This window comes from Eubalaena glacialis, chromosome X, assembly GCF_028564815.1.
Source record: "Eubalaena glacialis isolate mEubGla1 chromosome X, mEubGla1.1.hap2.+ XY, whole genome shotgun sequence".
NCBI lineage: Eukaryota > Metazoa > Chordata > Mammalia > Artiodactyla > Balaenidae > Eubalaena > Eubalaena glacialis.
The window spans coordinates 56,500,087-56,506,852 of record NC_083736.1 but is presented as its reverse complement, the minus strand read 5'-3'; positions in this window follow the sequence as shown (position 1 = coordinate 56,506,852).

The following is a 6,766-nucleotide window of genomic DNA, read 5'->3' as shown; positions in this document are numbered from 1 at the left end:
CTGCCACCTGCAGTCTCCGCCTGTGAAGGGGCTTCCTAGTGTGTGGAAACCTTTTCTCCTTCACAGCTCCCTCCCACTGGTGCAGGTCCTGTCCCTATTCTTTTGTCTCTGTTATTTCTTTTTTCTTTTGCCCTACCCAAGTACGTGGGGAAGTTTCTTGCCTTTTGGGAGGTCTGACGTCTTCTGCCAGTATTCAGTGGGTGTTTTGTAGGAGCAGTTCCACGTGTAGATGTATTTCTAATGTATCTGTGGGAAGGAAGGTGATCTCCGCGTCTTATTCTTCTGCCATCTTGCAAAGTATCCTTCGTGGTAATTTTTAAATAATGCTTCCTCAGACAGTATTTCCACATACAGTCACCAAAATGTGAAGTTTACCTTCCTTCTAAAGCTATATAGTTATGTTTATATAATTAAAAATGTGTAATTCAATAGCAATTATTTTGAAATTTTATTGCATACTAGCAAAAAAAGCAATTTTTTCACAACTGCATAACCAGCACCTAGCACAATGTTTGAGACATTGCCAGTGCTTTAATAGTACATGGGAAAATAAATAATCACATTTTGTTGATTCTGCCTTCTTCTTATCTCTCATATCCATGTATTTCCTTCCAGAAATTATACTACCAGCAACCTATACAAGATAGCCATCATATATTTCTTAATATTTCATAATTCTCTTATTTACTTCACTCCATTTTTCAGGAAAATGCTGATTTTACTGAAGCACAAATTTTACAAACTCAAATCAATTCATATTACTCTCCTGCTTTAAATTATTCAGTAGTTTCTCACTAGCCTTAGAAGAACAACCTTTGGACCTATGATAGCCTTTCAGGCCCTGAAATGTTCAAGCCTGATGCCCTCCGCAGTCCATTCCACCCCACTCACCTGCCTTCCAGTCTATGTTCACTTCCTGAGACACAGTAGGTTCTGTGTTGTCGTTTCTGGGATTTTACACATGTTTTATTAACCTGAAAAAAATCTCTAAAAGTATTCCTATCTCAACCAGTATTTCTAAGACTGCCCAAATATTTCTAAAACGTAATAACTGGAATATATGTACTCTATGAGTTTTCCAATCTACACAAACAATGTCCTTTAGGATTACATACTCATAATAGTTTTTTAAAAATTATTTCTTTAAATTGTCTCTTATTAATTATACTTTAACCTCCACAGGGCCTGATAATGTGTCTGTTAAAAAAATTCCAGTATAATTCTACTCCCTGGGTCAGGACCCATTCAGAGCCAGTTGCAAAATATACTCCTGACAAAAAGGGATCATCACTTGACTTAAGAATGTTGCAGTGTTATGAGACTGAAAAATAGGACTACTTTATTTGATGGAATTACACTAATAATGAAAATGAGAAAATATTATTTTTGAATGAAATGCCACTAACCTAAATTAAAATACATTGCTTGATCTTTCCTCAGAAATAATTTAATCTTTTACATGTTAAGATTTATCCTAAGACTTTCAAACTTTTAATATTATATAAAAAATAGTTGAAACGCATCTTACTTGTAAGAAAATCATTAATAAAATTAGATCATTTATTCCAGAAATTCTTAATATTTAAAGTTTGTAGGGTATTCCAGTCCTTAGGACATCAGTTAAATTTTATGATTTACCTACATTGAATGGTCTTTCTTTTGCTTGGTAGTAAAATATGCACACTTTAGAACTCTGAACTATTTTTGAATATATATATTATTACTAATATTTTTACTTACATAATCACACTTGTGCCCACAGCCTGAAAGGATACTGCTGAGTTACCAATCCTCTTAGAAATAAAGAGTAGGATGGATCCTCTTGCTGCTGATTCTCTACAAAACAACCCAAATCAACAAAACAGTCAGGACTCTCGTCAAGGACAGAAAGAATTTTGAGATTTTTAAAAGAAGTACAGGATGAAAGAGTATAATCTGTTGTCCTTATATGCATCTACATGCTTTACCTAATTTGAAAATATCTTGTTACAAAGGTATACCTTTTCAAGATAGATTTATTTTATTTTTTTTAATTTATTTTTATTTATTTATTTTTGGCTGAGTTTGGCCTTCATTGCTGCATGGGTGCTTTCTCTAGATGTGGCGAGCAGGGATTACTCTCCACTGCGGTGCATGGGCTTCTCATTGCGGTGACTTCCCTTGTTGTGGAGCACGGGCTCTAGGTGTGCAGGCTTCAGTAGTTGTGGTGCGTGGGCTCAGTAGTTGTGGCGCACAGGGTCAGCTGCTCCACAGCATCTGGGATCTTCCCAGACCAGGGCTCAAACCCATGTTCCCTGAATTGGCAGGCAGATTCCCAACCACTGCACCACCAGGGAAGCCCGCAAGATATATTTATTTTGAGTGGCATCCAAATTAATCAGGATGTGTCATTTGGATTATTTGAGTGGTAAGATTATATAATTGTTGAGGTGATCAATTGCAAAGAGAAAAAACAGAGAGAGTTCACCATCAAAGCCATGATATTTTAGAGAGAAAGGAACTTTAAAATCTAGAATTTTGCAGAGGAACAAAGTTTGCCAGCCTAAAATGTCTTTTTGGCATGCAGATTATTTCAAGCTGAAAATAAAGCACAAAAGACTCAGGAAGGAACTTTGACCTTCCCCCTAACTGCATAAAAGATAGAGGACCTGTTCCAGGAAGGAAGCTATCATCATAGATAACTATAATATGAACTAGATATGTAGACAGGGAGGACTCTAGCAAAGTCTGTTTGTTACAATTCCTCTCTGTGTCCAATTATCTCTGCATATCCCAGCAAATATTTACTTAGCACACATTTGATTTTCCATCTCCATATGAATTGCCTTCCTCCCCTCTGAAGTCCCAAACCACTACCCCCAACTTTTTATTTTATCTTTAGCTGAATATGGTATTTAAGGTGAAGGATTCAGCCATTTTAGTGAGTTACTCAGTTTTTCTGCATACATGTTATTAAACTTTTGTTTGATTTTCTCCTGCTAATCTCTCTCATGCCAATTTAATTCTGAAACCAGCTAGAAGATCCTAAAAGTGTAGCAGAAAATTTCTTCCTCCCCAACAGTTTGTTGACAGCAGTCTCAATAAAGATTTGGATTCATCCACTTTTACATTTATTTTGCTTGTGGTTAGTACTGGAGAGAATTTTCATCAAGAGGGACAGATGTCCCTTATTTTGTAAATTAACTTTAATTGGAGATGATTGTTTAATCTGAATGAAACCATTTTGTGGCAAGCTATCTGAGAGCAGGTTAGTTTATTGTGCATATGGAAATTCTCTGAATTTAAAATTTATACATAACGATCAAAATTAAATTTGCATAGTCTTAGCATTTAGGGAATTATTTTCAGCAAATAGTTCAGAGGGAGACACATTAAATAAACAAAGTAACAAACAAATAAATGTATACTGACAAATTATATGAGTGACCCTGAGGAATAGTAGAGTTGTAATTAGGACAACAGAGAGAGGGAGAAGAAGGCTAACATTTGTGGAGATTCAGTGAAGAAAACTCTGAGGAGGTGATATTCAGAATGAGACTAAAAAAAGTGTGTATTGGGTGAGAATGTGTGTGTGTGTTTGTGCATGGAGATTAAGAATGATAATAGCTTGTAGTGTAGAGATAAGATCATTGCTTAATTGTGGGGTTTTTGTGGTTCTCAGAGACCATACGAAACCTCATTTCCTAGATGACTGATGTAGCCATTAACTGACACTGGAGACTAGAGGAGTATTTTTGAAGAGTAGGTAATGTCCTGAGGCATATTTCATTTTAGGTGCACTTAACTATGCAAATAGAGAAACTAGCTGAAAAATAGAATCCAGACAAGAGCTCTATCACTGCCAATGTAAAGGTAGCAATGAAATAAATTGAAGTAATTGAATAAATGTGTGAGAGTGCTAGGGCAGCAAAGAAAAGAACAAGGGCTAGGATGGAGTCTTTTTTAATTAATTAATTAATTAATTAATTTTTGGCTGCATTGGATCTTCATTGCTGCTCGCGGGCTTTCTCAATTTGCCATGAGCAGGGGCTACTCTTCATTGCAGTGTGCAGGCTTCTCATTGTGATGGCTTCTCTTGTGCAGAGCACGAGCTCTAGGCACATGGGCATCAGTAGTTGTGACCCACAGGCTCAGTAGCTGTGGCTCGTGGGCTCTAGAATGCAGGCTCAGTATTTGTGGTACAAGGGTTTAGTTGCTCTGCAGCATGTGGGAACTTCCTGGACCAGGGCTTGAACCGGTGTCCCCTGCATTGGCAGGTGGATTCGTAACCACTGTGCCACCAGAGAAGCCCTAGGATGGAGTCTTGAAGCATTCTAAAATAGTGTTTGGATTGTTCTTTACAGAGGACACTGGAAAGGAGTGACAGCAGAGTAGTTTGAAAACAGACGCCAGAGATATCAGAGGAAATCAAAGTTCCCCAAAAGAGGTCATAGTAGGACTCTTTAGTTGCAATTAAAAGACTAAGACAAATCCATTAGACTTCTTTATGGGAAGATCATTGGTGATCTTAGTAAGTCAAACGATGAGGGGCATGTGAGGAAATTGTAAGTGTACTTTGAACTTTTATTTTGATTGTGAAGAGAAAAATAGGAGAATAGGAACTAGAGAGAAAATAGGTTCAGATGAGGTTTGTTTCAACATGAAACAAACAAACTAACTTAATAGAGAGTAGATATATTTTAAAAAGGAGAAGTTACTGGTAAAGGAGATGTAGTATATAAGTGATAATATAATGTTCCCAAGAATGCAGGAGAGAAGTGATTTGATTGGAGTAACTGAACATTCCAGGGGTAGAGAAGACATTGATTTAACAGGAGATAGTAGTTGGTGGATAGGAATGCAAGGATAATTGTAGACTTCATGGCAGTGAGGCAGGAGAGAGATGGGCTCCAATTTAGACTTTACCACTGGCCTTCTGTTTACATTTCGTGGGGCAGGAAAAAGTGGGCTTCAAGCTGGACACTTACAACTACCCTCCTGTTTGCATTTCCTGAGACAGGAGATAGGTGGGCTTCAGGTTAGACATTTAAAATCAGCCTCCTGTTTGCTCTCTGAAATGGAAGCAATGACAGAGACAAGGTAAATAGCCAAGCTTTGTCTCTTGTGGAACCCTTAAGATAACAGTCATGACAAGAAGAAAAAGGGGAAAAACATTGTTTGAGCAAAGGATCAAGGGATCCCCGCTTCCTCCTCCTTGGGGGAAGAGAGACACTACACAGGTGCAGAAAGGCTCCTTGGGGGTCAAAAGTCAGGGGACAACTCCAGGCCATGGTGACCCTTGCTTTTCCCAGACGCCTTTGCATCGGGGTCCATCTTGGCTGAGAGGTGTGTGCACACCTAAGGGGAGTATCCTGAGACAAATTAGTCACGGGGAGAAAGCAAAATGATTGGCCAGAAGGGAGACAAAGACCCAGAAAGCTGCCCCCTTAAAAAGGACTTAAACTTCCCAAAGGCGTGACTCTCTCTCTGAGTTCACCCTCTGCATCTTCCACATGTACTTTGCTATTCCAATAAACTTTTTACTTTTCTCTTTGCCATCTGCCTCCTCGACTGAATTTTTTCCCAACAAGGCAGGCAAGAACTGGGGGCTTAGGCCCTAGCTGCTGGCCTCTGTGGTCTAGCAGTTAGGACTCCCAGTCCGGGAACTAAGATCTTGCTTCCAGCTACTGATCTCTGCTGCTGGCTGCAAGCTGCCGCTTACTGCTGCATGCATCTGAAATCATTAGTGAACTCAGGTAATTTTTCAATGTAATAGGAGTCAATTCCATCCATGGAAAGTGAAAGCAAGGGTATGTGTGAGATGAAAATAATACAGAAATGATTCAGAGTGTTTATGGAGCATAGAAGAAGAGTTATCAAGGTATAGTAGGATTGTCAGATAAATTAGAAAGTTACTGGGATTTCAGAGTCAGTATTTAGATGAGGGTCGATATTCTAATCAACATGTACTTTGTCAGAAGCAGCCATGAATAGAGAAGAATTTTGAGTTACCAGGATTGGTGTCTTGATCAGCATATATAGTAAAAGGACAAATGGACTTAAAAATTGTTTGCCTTAGTAAATATATTTTTAAATGAGTAAATGGGAATCAAATTTGGTAGTAAGAATGAAGATTGTTAGGGTCTGATGATTGGAAAGTGTGGAAAATGGAATATAGGATTTCCATGTGATAGGAGAACTTGTATATAGGGAGTGATTCTGCGAATAAGCTAAATATAGAAAACGTTGTGATTACTGGAGGTGCTCTCTGATAAATTAATCTTATCTGTCACATTCCTGGCAAAATCTAAGTGTGGTATGTACCCCTAAAGATGACCATTTTTAAAAAAATCTTTATTAGAGTATAATTGCTTTACAATTGTGTGTTAGTTTCTGCTTTATAACAAAGTGAATCACCTATACATATACAAATATCCCAATATCTCCTACCTCTTGTGTCTCCCTCCAAAACTCCCTATCCCACCACTATAGGTGGTCACAAAGCACCGAGCTGATTTCCCTGTACAATGCGGCTGCTTCCCACTAGATATCTATTTTACATGTGGTAGTATATATAAGTCTATGCCATTCTCTCACTTCGTCCCAGCTTACCCTTACCCCTCCCAGTGTCATCAAGTCCATTCTCTAGGTCTGTGTCTTTATTCCTGTCTTGCCCCTAGGTTCTTCAGAACCATGTTTTTGTTTTTTAGATTCCATATATATGTGTTAGCATATGGTATTTATTTTTCTCTTTCTGACATACTTCACTCTGTGTGACAGACTCTAG